Below are 13489 nucleotides of genomic sequence, written 5' to 3'. Positions count from 1 at the left end.
GAGCCCCATGTCCTTCTGTCATTCCTCTGGCACGCCCTTTGCTGGGAGTTCATGCAGGGCATGATGGGAAGAGATTCCTTCCATTTTCTTCTGCTAGGGCACCTTTTTGTTGAGCCCACTGAAAGTCAGGTGACTCAACAGGGGAACAGGAGGACCGACATGTGAGTGAGGAAGTGTCACCCTGCTGCTCCTGCAGTCTCAGGTGTTCGAATATCTTGGTCCTTTGCACTAAATTGGTGGCAAATGTGCAGGCTTTGAATCTCAAATGAGCATCTCCACAAAAAACCACATCTATTTAAACTTGAGCAGACAACATCAGCCCTCGGGCCTTTTTGTGAGAAAAGCAGCTGCTTCCCCCAAACAGGGCACATAAGGGGGAAGGAGAGTAAGGATATAAAGATGTTGTTATAGCCTCTGAATGCAATGATGACATGATTGCCTTTTGATGTGTGTTTGCAAGGTGGTTAGTATATATTTGGTTAGTATAATTCTCAGTATGAAAGATTGTATTGTAAAAAGAAAAAAAGATTGTGTCGTATAGACAGATCTGAGTAAATCCTGCCGCCACTTTGCATTAGCTGTGCAATTTTGATCAACTTATTTAAGCATAGTGAGTCTCCTATAAATATAACTACATCTATTGAGAGCTTTCTCTGTGTCTAGCACTGTGAAGCATTTTATACAGACTTTCTAAATTGAGGTATAACTGACATATAATATCATACTTTTTGAGGTGAACAATGTAATGACTCGATATTTGTATACATCATGATCACCACACTAAGTCTGTTACTATCCATCACCATGCAAAGTTACAAAACCTTGTTTTTTTTTCCTTGTGATGAAAACTTTTAAGATTTACTCTTCTAGCAACTTTCAAATGTGCACGACAATACTATTGACTAGAGTCACCGTGCTGTACATTACATCCCCATGACTTATTTCTTTTATAACTGGAGGCTTGTACCTCTTGACCCCCTTCACCCATTTTGCTCACCCTCCAGCCCCTCTCCCCTCTGGCACCACCACTCTTTTCTCTGTATCTATGAGTTTCATTTTGTTTTTAGATTCCACATATAAGTGAGTTCATATAGCATTTGTCTTTCTCTGTCTGACTTAATTTCATTCATCATAATACCCTCAAGGTCCATCCATGTTGTCACAAATGCAAGGTTTCATTATTTTTTATGGCTGAGTAATATTCCATTGTGTATGTATACAATATAGATATATATCTATATATAGATATAGGTATATATTTATATATATACTTCATCTTCTTTATCCATTCTTCCATCAATGCATATTATGTTTTCTCCATATCCTGGTTATTATAAATAATACTACAATGAACATAGGGGTGCATATATCTTTTCAAATTAGTGTTTTCATATAATTCGGATAAATACCCAGAGGTGGAATCATATGGTATTTCCATTTTTAATTTTTTGAGGAACTTCCATACTGTTTTCCATGGTGGCTACACCAATTTTACATCCCTACCAACAGTGCACAAGGGTTCCCTTTTTTCCACCTCCTTGCCAAAAGTTGTTATTCTTTGTCTTTTTGAAATAGCCGTTCTAATAGATATGAGGTGATATCTCATTGTGGTTGTGATTTGCATTTTTCCCTGATGATGAGTGATACTGAGCATCTTTTCATGGTCTGCTGGCCATCTGTATGTCTTGTTTGGAAAAGTAGCTATTCAGATCCTCTGCCCATTTTTTAATTGGAGTGTTTGCTTTTTTGCTATTGATTTGTATAAGTTTTTTTAATATATTTTGGATGTTAACCCCTTATCAGATATATGACTTGCAAATATTTTGTCCCTTTCAGTATGTTGCCTATTCATTTTGTTGATGGTTTCTTGTGCTGTGCAGAATCCTTTTAGTTTGGTGTAATCCCACTTGTTTATTTTTGCTTTTGTTGCCTTTGTTTTTGGAGTCAGATCCAAAATATCACCAAGAGCAATGTCATGGAGTTTACCACCTACATTTTCTTCTAGGAGTTTTATGGTTTCAGGTCTTATATTCAGATTTAATCAATTTTGAGTTAATTTTTGCATATGGTGTAAGATAGTAGTCTAGTTTCATTCTTTTGCTTATGGCTGTCCAGTTTTCTCAAAACCGTTTATTAAAGAGACTATCCTTTCCCCATTGTATATTGTAGCCTCCTTTGTTGTAAATTAATTGACCAAATATGCATGGGTTTATTTCTGATCTGTCTATTCTATTCCATTGATCTGTGTGTCTGTTTTTTATGCCAGTACCATACTGTTTTGATTATGATAGCTTTGTAATATAGTTTGAAATCAGGGAGCATGATATCTACAGCTTTGTTTTTCTTTCTCAGGATTTCTTTGTCTATTTAGGGTCTTTTGTGGTTCCATACAAATGTTAGGATTGTTCTCTATCTCTGTGAATTTTGATAGGGATTTTGATAGGGATTGCATTGAAGCAACCTTATTCAGTCAGTGACTGGTGGGAGTTGGTGTATAAATACCCCAGCTTCCTCACCTCTTGGATGAGATAACTGTGAGCCACCCACTTTACAGAGGCTTGCAGCTTCTCCAGGGGGATTAAGCTCCAGTTCCCAGACTGGTAGTTTTTTTTTAATTGAGTTAAAATTTATATAACATAAAATCTACTATTTTAACGATTTTGAAGTGTACAAGCAGTCACTTTCATTTCCCCTCTCCTCCCTTCCCTTGGTAACCATGAATCTACTTTCTATCTCTATAGATTTGCCGATTCTAGACATGTCATAAAAATGGAATCATACGATATGTGGACTTTCGTGTCTGTCTTCTTTCACTTAGCAAGATGTTTTCAAGGTTGATCCATGTTGTAGCCTCTATTATACTTCATTCCTTTCTATGGCTGGATAGTACTCAGTTGTATGGCTATGCCACATTTTGTTTATTCATTCATTGGTTGATGGACGTTTAGGTTGTTTCCACTTTTTGGTTTTTAAGAATAATCTCATCATGAGGGCTCCACCCTCATGACCTCATCTAAACCTAATTACCTCCCAAAGGCTCCATCTCCTAATACTGCCCTATTGGGGGTTATGATTTCAAAATACGAATTTTGCGGGGAATATAGTCATGCAGTCCATAATATGGCATGTTTGTGGCTTTTGAATATCTCTCATCTATGAATCTCGGAAGTTGATGTGTAGGTAATGATGATTGAGTCCTTTATCCACTGAGGATTGTGTCTGTGTGGTCCCAATTTGTTTGAAACTGTTTCACACAAGACCTGTTTCTGCTAGTTTGGAGGGGGGGAGGGGTTAGCAGCATGTAAGGAAGAATTCCTGACAGAACAGAGTGTCCTTTCTCACGTAGGGGTCTCCAGATATTACACATTTACTCCAAAATTGTGAAAATACCCCTGCTACCATGTACAGGGACTTCCTAGTCATGACATACTTTTTCTTGGAGATCTGAGGATGGTCTAAGAGGTGGTTCACTGACTGTCAGAAGCCAAGCCAGCAGCACATAAAGGTGTGAGAACACGGGGAAGAGCAGCTGAGGGGAGCCAACCTTGTCTCATCAGTGTGAGGTAATATGAGGAAGGGTAGCTGGTCCAGCCAAAGCAACGCATCCCAGGCTGGCTGGCACACTCACCTCCTTTCACCTGGCTCTCTACGGATGGGCAGTGCTGGACGTGCACCAAACACCCATGGGACAGTCAAAGAGCAACATCCCCGTCTAGAACATTCTGTCTTTGAGAGGGATTTTTCTGTAGGAGAGGGGACCAGGGAGTTGTGGAAGGCATGGCGGGGGAGGCAGAGAGAGACAGCGGAAGAGGCTGCAGCCTGCCCAAAGTTCCCATCACTTTGACACGCGGAAGGGGTTAAGTCATTCTTGAACAGTTTATCGCTCATCAATTGTAATTAAATATGTTTATATTAAATTATGTTCTGTAATTAATGTAAAATCCTTTAGCCTGTGCTGTTATTAGAACCAGATGCTGAAGTACCAACAATATTTCAACATGACTGTGCTGCTTCACCAGCTGTCTGACTGTAATTACTTTAATCTCAGCTTGTTATCTAATTATCACCTTTGTAAAGGGAAAAGCACTCTCTAATGCTTCCTGATTGTTTCAGAGGATGAGGAGGAGCGGGGAACAGCTGTCAGAGGTCGTGGGCCCTGCTTATCACAAGGAAGGAACTTATCCTGGAGCCTATTCAGGGCAAAACTGCTGGGGGGAAAAAAAAAAGCCGTCCCGGGCGGGAACGGGGGCCTGGCCCGTGAGGGGGGACAGTGGGTGCGGTGGTGAAGGATGCGGCCCCTCCTGTGCACATACTGTCAGGTGACACCTGCCTCTTCCAGGGATGGCTGGAGGACAGGTTACCCACTCTGTGTGACTCTGTTGCTTCGTCCATCACATGGAGACGGTCACAGTGCTAGAGTCTCCCTCAGAGGACAGTTGGGAAGATGCAGGGAGATAATGCACATGGTGAAGCCCTCAGCACAGTGTTCGACAAGATGCACATACTCAGTAAATGTTAACCCTTCTTCTTCCTTTTTTTTTTAACACATTTATTTATTGATTGATTGATTGATGTAGTGTTCCATGATTCATTGTTTGCATATAACACCCAGTGCTCCATTCAATACGTGCCCTCCTTAATACCCATCACCAGGCTAACCCATCCCCCCACCCCCCTCCCCTCTAGAACCCTCAGTTTGTTTCTCAGAGTCCACAGTCTCTCATGGTTCGTCTCCCCCTCCGATTTCCCGCCCTTCATTTTTCCCTTCCTAATATCTTTTTTTTTTTTTTTAACATATAATGTATTATTTGTTTCAGAGGTACAGGTCTGTGATTCATCAGTCTTGCCTTCTTCCTTTTAAAAAAAACTCACTGCTGGTTTTCTCCATCTTAGCTTTTATAGCCAAATCTGAAACAATTGAAAATGGATATCTACATGCCAGCAACTTGGTATTATCAGGTTGTTTTCCAGATTATGTTTAAGTTCTGTCCTTTGGGGACTGAAATTTACCTTTTCATTGCTTTTTCAGAAATGGTTCACCAAATCAGTCAAGAGTATAAATAAGTATTGTCAGGGAAATCTGGGAGCTCTTAGGGGGTATAAACTGGTTTGGAGTATCTTTCAGGACTTCGTGTATACATTTGCATGTCAGCAGTTGATGTGGCTAACTGTAGTTCATTCCAGAATGATCATTAAAGCATATTCCCTTAACATGTTTTTTAAGCTTTTAATATCCTCCCATGCTTTACCTCTCAGGAGCTGCACTCCCATCAGAGGGGAGTTGGCACCACTCGCCCTGCCTTGAAAATAGCACGTCCATCTCCCCCATTAGACTGTGAGCTCCTCAAGGGCAGGCGGTACCTTCATCGTTTATCTGTACCGAGTACATTGCCTTGCTGGGCACATATTTTGTCCGCAGTGAGTGTTCCCTGAAAGAGCTACACAAAATAACTCATTGTCGGACCATGTGGGTTCACCCGGGGTTTTTTCTTTCCCAAAGGTATGAAGAAGCACCCCTCCCGGGGCTGTGCAGTAGGTCTGTCTCTCATGATTGTTCTTGCCCCCTCATTGTTGCCTCGTCCTCATATCAGGAAACTGCAGAGCTGGCCTGTGGGGGAGACCTGTCCGAGCTCCCAGTGGGGTCTGACCGAAATGGTGATGAGTCAGCTGTGTCTGGGGCAAGAGGCCACAGCTGGCCTACTCCGAGGCACGCAACCCGAGGAGGGCAAAGCAGTGGGTCTCTAATGGCAGGAATGCCCAGCTGCAAAGGGGGCTGCTTTATGAGCAGGGGCTCCCACCGATCATCAGAAGAGCATAAGCATTAGGAACTTCACGTAAACTCCCTTCAGTAGAAGGTATAAGCCAGGCTCTGGAGTCACTCTTTGTTAGAGTGTCTTTGCCTATTGAAGGAAATATCTCCAAATGAGAGAAATTGCCCAGCAACGATTTCCTGAAGGAAATGTCTGCGTGTAGTCTCATCTCCCATCACTTTCCTCTCGGTTCTTTTCTCTCGGGCAACAGCAAGCTGCCTATGATTCCTTCCCAGCAGCTTGCTGAGGCTCAGCCCTGCCTTTGGTCCACCCGTTGCCCCTTCCTGGCATGCCCTTGCTCCTGTTCTTCAACGCTCTGACTCTTCCCAGCTTTTGGTGACCATCCCACCACCACCTGTCAAGTAGACTACGTGCCCATTCTCTCTATTCCCATAGGCTCCTGGATTTTCTCTGTCAGAGATCCACAAACTCTTCAGTAAACAGCCAGCTACTAAGTATGTTAGGCTTGGCTGGCCATGGGTCTCTGTTGCAACCAGTCAGCTCTGCTGTTGTAGTGGGAAAACAGCCGTAGGCAACACGTCAATGAACACGTGGCTGTGTTCAAATAAAACTTTATGGTAGCTCCCTACTTACTTGACTTTCTCTGTGCTCTTGTGTTTTTATAGCTTGAATCATTGTACTGGCTACTCGGTCATAGATTGTTAGTCTACCATTACTGAATTGTTCCTCTTGTAATGACCTGTCACCCTAATCTGAACTCCTCAAGCTAGGAACTTTAGTGTCTTTGCCTTGATTTACCCCCAAAGCAGAGCTGAGACAAGATCTTGCCTACAAGTAGTTTGCTTTAGAAATTGATCCCAAGGAGCAAGAGTGGGGACCTAGGATGTATGAACTAAAAGAAGGAAAGCCAGCCCAGGGTGTCTGAGCTGATCAGCAGTGTGGGCCACAGTGGCTGAGTTCCACTGGGGATCCCTGAGGAGCCGTGTAGAACAGGCCTCAGAATTGTCTGCCCACAGGGCAGAAATGGGGAGCCCTTATCTACTGGTTCCATCCCTCGTCGGCCAAGGCTTGCCGCACGCGGTGTTAGCTCCCTGATTTTCCCAAGTCTGTGCAGGTGTCAGAATCATGGAGCAGATTCCTGCCACCTCCCATGAGGCTGGAGCAGAGACCCCGGGGAGGCAGAAGAGACTCTTCACGCTGCCGAGGCAGGGTGCCGTCAGGTCACTCCTCGGCATGGCCAGTTGCTGCAGCAAGGCTGGAGTAGACAGGAAGCTTCAGGGGATGTGAGGCCGCCTAGCAGAGGCGTCCCGCACGTGTAATGTACATGTCCTGTCACCTAGCGCGGGGACTTGTGTGTGCCGAGGAGCACTGGTTAAGAGGGCGCCTGCCGGTGCCCGACTGCCCACGTTTGCATCCTGGTTCCACTCCTTACTGAAGGTGTAACCCTAGGCAAACTCTTCAGCGTCTCTGTTCCTCATCCCCTCATCTCCAAAGTGGCGATAATAGTTCTTACAGCAGAGGCTGCTGTGGGGTTCAGAGTGCTTAGAAAAGGACCCGTGTCACGTGCTCAGCAGATGTTAGTTATTAATAGGCACTTAGTAAATACTAAAGAATTTTTAACAGTGGCCTTTTGTAAGTCAACGTGGCTATCTTTGCTTATTTATTTTTTTGGTTTTATTATGTGTCTTTATTTTATTCATTTATTGTATCTGTTAAAAAGTGGAAAAGCGAAAGGCAAATCAGTAGGGCCACATGTCTCCAAGAAAATGGGAGGAAATATATTTCTTTGAGGATATGAAGAAATTTTCCTATGTGTTTTCTTTTTTAAAAAGATGTTTGTTATTAAAGTATAGTTGGCATACAATGTTACATTATTTCAGGTTATCTTTGCTTATTTTTGAAAATAAAATATATTCTTCCCAAATTGAAATACCTTACCACATAAGATGCATACAAATCATTCTTTTTTACTAGAAATAGAAAATAAGAAGATAGAAGATAAGGAGGAAAAAGACCTAAAACAGCAACCTCATGCTGGTGTTTTATGAGATTATTGAGCATGATATTAATCTCTGAGCTTCCTGGCACCCAAGAAAACAGGAGAACAAGATGAGCCATGCAATTCTCATTACCTGATAGAAGAAAACATGGTATTTCTTCCAGAGAAACAGACTATTTTTTTGTCTCATATTAAATTCTAAAAGAAATTTGAAGGCGTTTCCCAAGCAGGCTTGACCCGTGCTCGGCGCATCGGGTGCTCAATGAATAAAAGAATAATGGGAAGTGTTTTCAGTAGCAGATTTTGTAAGAGGCAGCATCCTGCTGCTGATGACTGGTATAAAAGAGGGACTCTACTGGTAAGGTTTGGAGCCGGGGTGGAGGACAGAGGTCAGTGGGTCTGCCACTGGGGGAGGGGGGTTGGGGGCTTGAGGAGCAGCCAGTAGGTCTTTTCGGCTGCCCTCCTTGCTGACCCCCCACCAGCATCTACTGGTTCCTCTATCCCGTGGTCTCGTTCCTTATTCCCCACCTTGGACTCGATGAGCAGACTCCGAGGTGCAGCTTCCTCCTGGGGGCAGGTGAGAACAGCCTTCCTGTGGCCCTCGGCCAGTGGCCAGCGCCAGGCTGCTCTGCTGGGGAGGCCTTGAGCTGCCCCCGGCAGGCAGGCATCCTACGGGGCTCAGTCGTGATTTCTCCCGCTGACTGGCATCTCCCAGACCCCAGACAAGGCCACACTCCCTCTTGAGTACATTTGCATCTCAGGGCTTCTATTAACAGATGGATCCTCTGTTAGTCTGAAGGCCTCAGTTAAAATACTCTGATCTGTCTCCTTGAGCCCAAGGAAATCTCATTATAAATAAAGTAATCTCATTTGCGGGTGTGTTCTATAACCCACAGGCTCAGAAATGTACGGATACAGTATGCCTGGGAAGTAGGGCTGTCAGATTAATACATTGTGTGAAAATTGGGGCCGGAGGTCACCAATCTCCTGATACACAAATCTCCCTCTGAGAATCTCATTTCATTCAGACTATCGTTAGATTAGAAATACCCTAATTATCCCACTGAAATTAAATTACTTTATGTTAGGGTGATATAATGAACAGCCATAAAGAGGATATATACAACCAATCATCTTATTAGTCACAGCAAGACCAGACCATACACTAAACGGACCTTGCTGGTTATTGTCAGCTAGTCTGTCACACAAAAAAGGGACAAGGGAAAGAGGAAAATGAGAGAGGTTAGCACTGGTTCTGCTTCGGGCGGGTCGTGTGTTTTTCCTGGACAGGTGCAGGTTCCTCCCGTGTTCCTCCACTGCGTTGCTAAGAGTTTCTCCCCAAAGACACCACCCCTGGTCATTAATGAAAGAGCTATGAGGAGTCCGCTGCATTCTTGACCTTATTCACTGCCGTGGTGGTGTGAGGCCTACTGACTTAATGGATAGGACCAAGCATTCATTGCCCTTCACTTTTTTATCCCACAGACCTTCACAGTGCCTGTCAAGTGATACTACTCTGTCGCTAAGGTACACTTGTCCTCCACAGAAAGCCTAACCTCCATCACTTGTATTTGTCGATAGTGCTTGCTGCTATGATTACCCACAAATCTCAATAACCTAACCCAATAAATGCTTATTTCTTGTTAAAATCACTAACACAGTCCAGCGTGTGTGTGCGCGTGCGTGTGTGTGTGTGTGTCCATGCTGTCGTTGGAGAACCCACCTTGTGGCTCTGCCCCGCTCTGGCTCAGAATTCACAGTCGTGGGACTATTGATGTTTCGGGGTGGGCTAATTCCTTGTTATGGATGGAGGGCTGTCTCGTGCAGTGTAGGATGTTTAGCTCATCCCTGGTCTCTCCCATTAGATGCCAGTAGGACATTCTCCCAGTGTGACAACCAAAAGTGTCTCCAGACATTGCCGAATGTTCTTGGGGAGAGGGGGACACAGTTGCCCCCAGTTGAGAACCACTGCTCTACATCAGTTGGGCCTTCTGCGTCCATCAAGGAGTTGGGAAAACACAGCAAGGAGGATTCTGCAGGAGGTTTTTATAAGCCACGCCTGGAAGTGGCCCACAGCACTTCCACCTGTACTCTGTGAGGCAGGAATCCCATGGCCTCACCTAACTGTAAGGGAAATGTAGTCTGGAAGCGTCTCCAGGAGAAGAAGGAAATGGAGCTTGTTCAACATGAGGCATTTCCTGCCACACTGACCTTCTTCGAGGACAAACCAAGGATACACCAGAACCTGAGATTTGATACCTCCCTTTACTAGCACGTGAGGCTCTCAAGACTGCTGGTTGCCACCATGGGAGCCCACCTACACCTGCCTTTCTGTGTCTCTGCCTTCCTTTGCCTTCCTATCAAAGCTCATCTGTCTTGCCTTCCATTATTTGTGCAGAGCCCTGATTTCTAACTAATTCAATAATCTAATCCATGCTGATGTAGAAAAGGAAGCTGCTGGGTTATTGTGCAACTCTTCTGAGGAGCATAATTATGAATTTTTAACAGAAACAAAGGGCGGGAAAACATGTGAGCCACTCTAGCAGATTGGGCAGAGGGGAAGGGGCAGAGCTCCGGGTGGACTCTGTTTGGGCAACGTGGTCATAACAGGATTGTTACAAATAGAAAAAATATTGACAGTAGTTTAAAGATTAATACCATTATCTTAGTTAGATCTTTTTATTAAATGATAAGCAAATAAGAAAGAATTTAACAAAATGAGCATGCTATGGACTGCAGGTTTGTGTCCCTCCCAAATTCCTGTGTTGCAATCCTAATCCCCAGTGGGATGGTATCAAGAGGTGTAGGGCCTTTGGGAGGTAATTGGGTTTGGATGAGGTCATGAGAGTAGGGCCCTCGTGAGGACATGAGGACCCAGCAGTAGGGTGTCCACTGTAAACCAGGAAGAAAGCCCTCGCCAGAACAAAATCTGCCGGCACCTCGATCATGGACCTCAAGCCTCCAGAGCTGTGAGAAGTAAATATCAGTAAGTCACCCAGTCTATGGTGTTCTGTATTGTAGCAGCCCAAACTAAGATGGCGCACACTGTACTTTAGCTCTTAAATACACGAATCTCTACATAAGGTGAGCCTGTGTTCAGACACTTTGGTCCCTTGGGTGACCAGCTCTCTTCCTCATCTCAAGTGCATGAACGCATAGATAGTGACTGGAAGTTAAATTGTTTTTATTATTATCATTGTTTTAAGAGCACACACTTGAACTTCTCTCTTAGGCATAGGCTATGTAGACAGAGATAGTTGGAACGAGATCACCAGGTGGGTGCTGCTATCCCATTATTGCAGTCAGTACGTTGCTGTTTGATTATTAGATTACTTATTACTGTCAGTGCTGTCACTGGGTTGTTTCCCAGAGACATCTAGGGAAGTGCTGCCTGCTTTACCAACTTATTCCCAGGTGATAGCACACCTTAAAAACTGTGCTACTAGGTAATTCTGCAGTGGAAAGAGTTTCGGGGTAGGAGACTGGTACCCTGAATTCCTGAGTTGGCTGTGCCATTTCCCTTGTGGTTGTGGGGGAGTCAACTCTCTGCCATGGCAGATAAGGCTCTGAACACCTTCTTGATGGGTTTTTGGCAGACAGTTCACAGGGCCCCCCACCCCCAACCTCCTAATATGGCCTCCATGCTGCAGCCAGAGAGACATTTTCTAATGGCATGATACTTACTGTCTTTCCACCCTCACTCCCACTTACAACTCCTCCATGGCATCAATTTGCGTTTCAAATAAAGACAAAATTCCTTTGCATGTCCTGCAAAGCTCCTCAGAGTCTGGTCCCTTTTCAGGTTCCTCTGGTGCCATGCTCTCCTTGCTCAGAAAGCTGAATGTATTCTAGCCTTTTCCCCAGTCCTCAGCACACCCCTGCCCAGGTGGGGCAGTGCCCCTGCCAGGCCCTCTGCCTCAGGGGTTTTCCTGTCTCTCTTCTGTTGGTTAATTTTTCCTTCTAGTTCTCCAGCTGAAAGGTCACTTCCTCAGGGACGCCTTCCCGATGTGCTGACTCGGTCTACTTCCCCTCTCCTGGGCTCTCTCAGTACCACCCTACCACCCACTACCTGGCATATGCATTGTCAGGGTTGCAGTTTTTCATTTGTTGGAATAAGTATTTGAAAGCATCCTGTCTCCATTGTTTGATTGCAAACGATGAGCCGTGACTAATAGCTGTGTTCATTGTTGTATCCCAGGGCTTGGCACATAGTAGGTGTGAACACATTTTTCTTGCATGAGTGCATTAAGGATTTGGTCTGTCTGGAAGTATTCCTCCATCAGGCTTGACACTGTAACGCAACCTGTTTGATTCACTGCAAAGCTGCTGACAATTTGGAAATCTGATTTTTAGGTTTTTGAGGGGTGCCCCGAAGAAAGCACAGGTAGTCAGTGAAAAGAACGGTGTGGCATTCATTAAATCTTTGTCACCTTGACTTCATTGTTTCTACTGGAAATCTTAGAGAGCCTGGAAACCCCACAGTCCTCCAAGGCCTTTTATTTAAAATGTGTGTCCCCAGGCCAGGCTTATGTGACTAGCAACCCCAGGAGCCTGACTCTGGTCAGAAAGCATGGCTTGCAGGTTGATAGCCTGGTTTGGGGTAGGAGAAGACTGCAAATCACGTAGCAGTGACTCCAGCCCTCTGAGTTCACTAATTTCCGGCCCAGGTTAAGGGATGGGGTGAGCAGCCTGCCGCTGTGTAGATGTGAAAGTGAGAGGAAGGCTGGGCAGCCCCTCGAGAGCCTTAGCCTCTTATGATTCACGCCATGCAGCCACCTCTCAGCTCTGAACAGAGTGAGGTATGAAGTCATTTCCAAAGCAGCATCTATGAAATTCCATTACACGGTGCTTTTCAATTTAAGGGGAAAGACCTTTGCAGAAACTAATTTGCGTTTGCTTTAATCATGGAGCTCAGAGACAGCACACTTTCCCCGTCGGTGCGGCTAAAAAGGCTCACACTGGTTTTGCAGATTGGGCTTCCCTCCCCCCACCCTCACCCCCACCTCAGCTCCTGGGTTCCGTCTGTGGTGGTTGTACATCCCCTAAGTTTTGCAATTTTTGAGACACAAAGGGAGTAATTATATTCAGTCCTCCTGGTGAATGTAAATGTTTTGGAATCAGAACCCAGTTGAAAAACACTCGGAGTTAAATCAAAGCAGATGGAATCGCTCTAGGAAGGGGATCATCTTGTGCCCGTTTCTTCTCCCCTGACTGCCTCTCTTCCTCCCAGGGAGGGTCTCTTGGATTCCCCTTGTTCTCTTATTCACTGACACCACTGTGATTGTTCTTGAGACCTGGAGAAGGACGGCCAGGGACTGGAGAAAGTGAAAAGTACTTGATCAGGAGTCAGGAAACCTGTGTCCTGTCTCAGCTCCCCTGTTGACCAGATTTAGTCCCTTGGGAGATTCATTCAGCCTTTCAGGGTATCTCATTTATCAAATGAAGGCAATAACACTTACCTTGACGATCACATGGGGTTTGGGGAGAGATTGGGTGAGGTAAAACCTGGGGAAGCGCGTGAGTTCTCCCTGCAGATAAGGGGTTGTTAGGGAGTTGGTGATACTGGTTTACTAACGAAAGACTTCGTTACTGACCCCACACTCCCCAAGGTAAATTTCACAGCTGCTTGAGATTCTGCTGGGTTTGAAGCTTTATGGCTCCTGGAATCTCTTGTGAAAATAGAAAGATTTGGGGGGAAAAAAATCACACTAAGTAACCC

The 13489-nt window shown here is 44.8% G+C and overlaps 1 protein-coding gene across 1 annotated transcript in view; it reads left to right on the top strand.

Annotated features, from left to right (window-relative positions):
- LOC116638612 overlaps positions 1–13489 on the top strand; it is a 151236-nt gene that overhangs the window by 64830 nt on the left and 72917 nt on the right. The gene's annotated exons all lie outside the window — the stretch shown is intronic.

This window comes from Phoca vitulina, unplaced genomic scaffold, assembly GCF_004348235.1.
Source record: "Phoca vitulina isolate PV1807 unplaced genomic scaffold, GSC_HSeal_1.0 scaffold16, whole genome shotgun sequence".
Lineage (NCBI taxonomy): Eukaryota > Metazoa > Chordata > Mammalia > Carnivora > Phocidae > Phoca > Phoca vitulina.
This window is presented reverse-complemented; position numbering and strand designations above follow the sequence as displayed.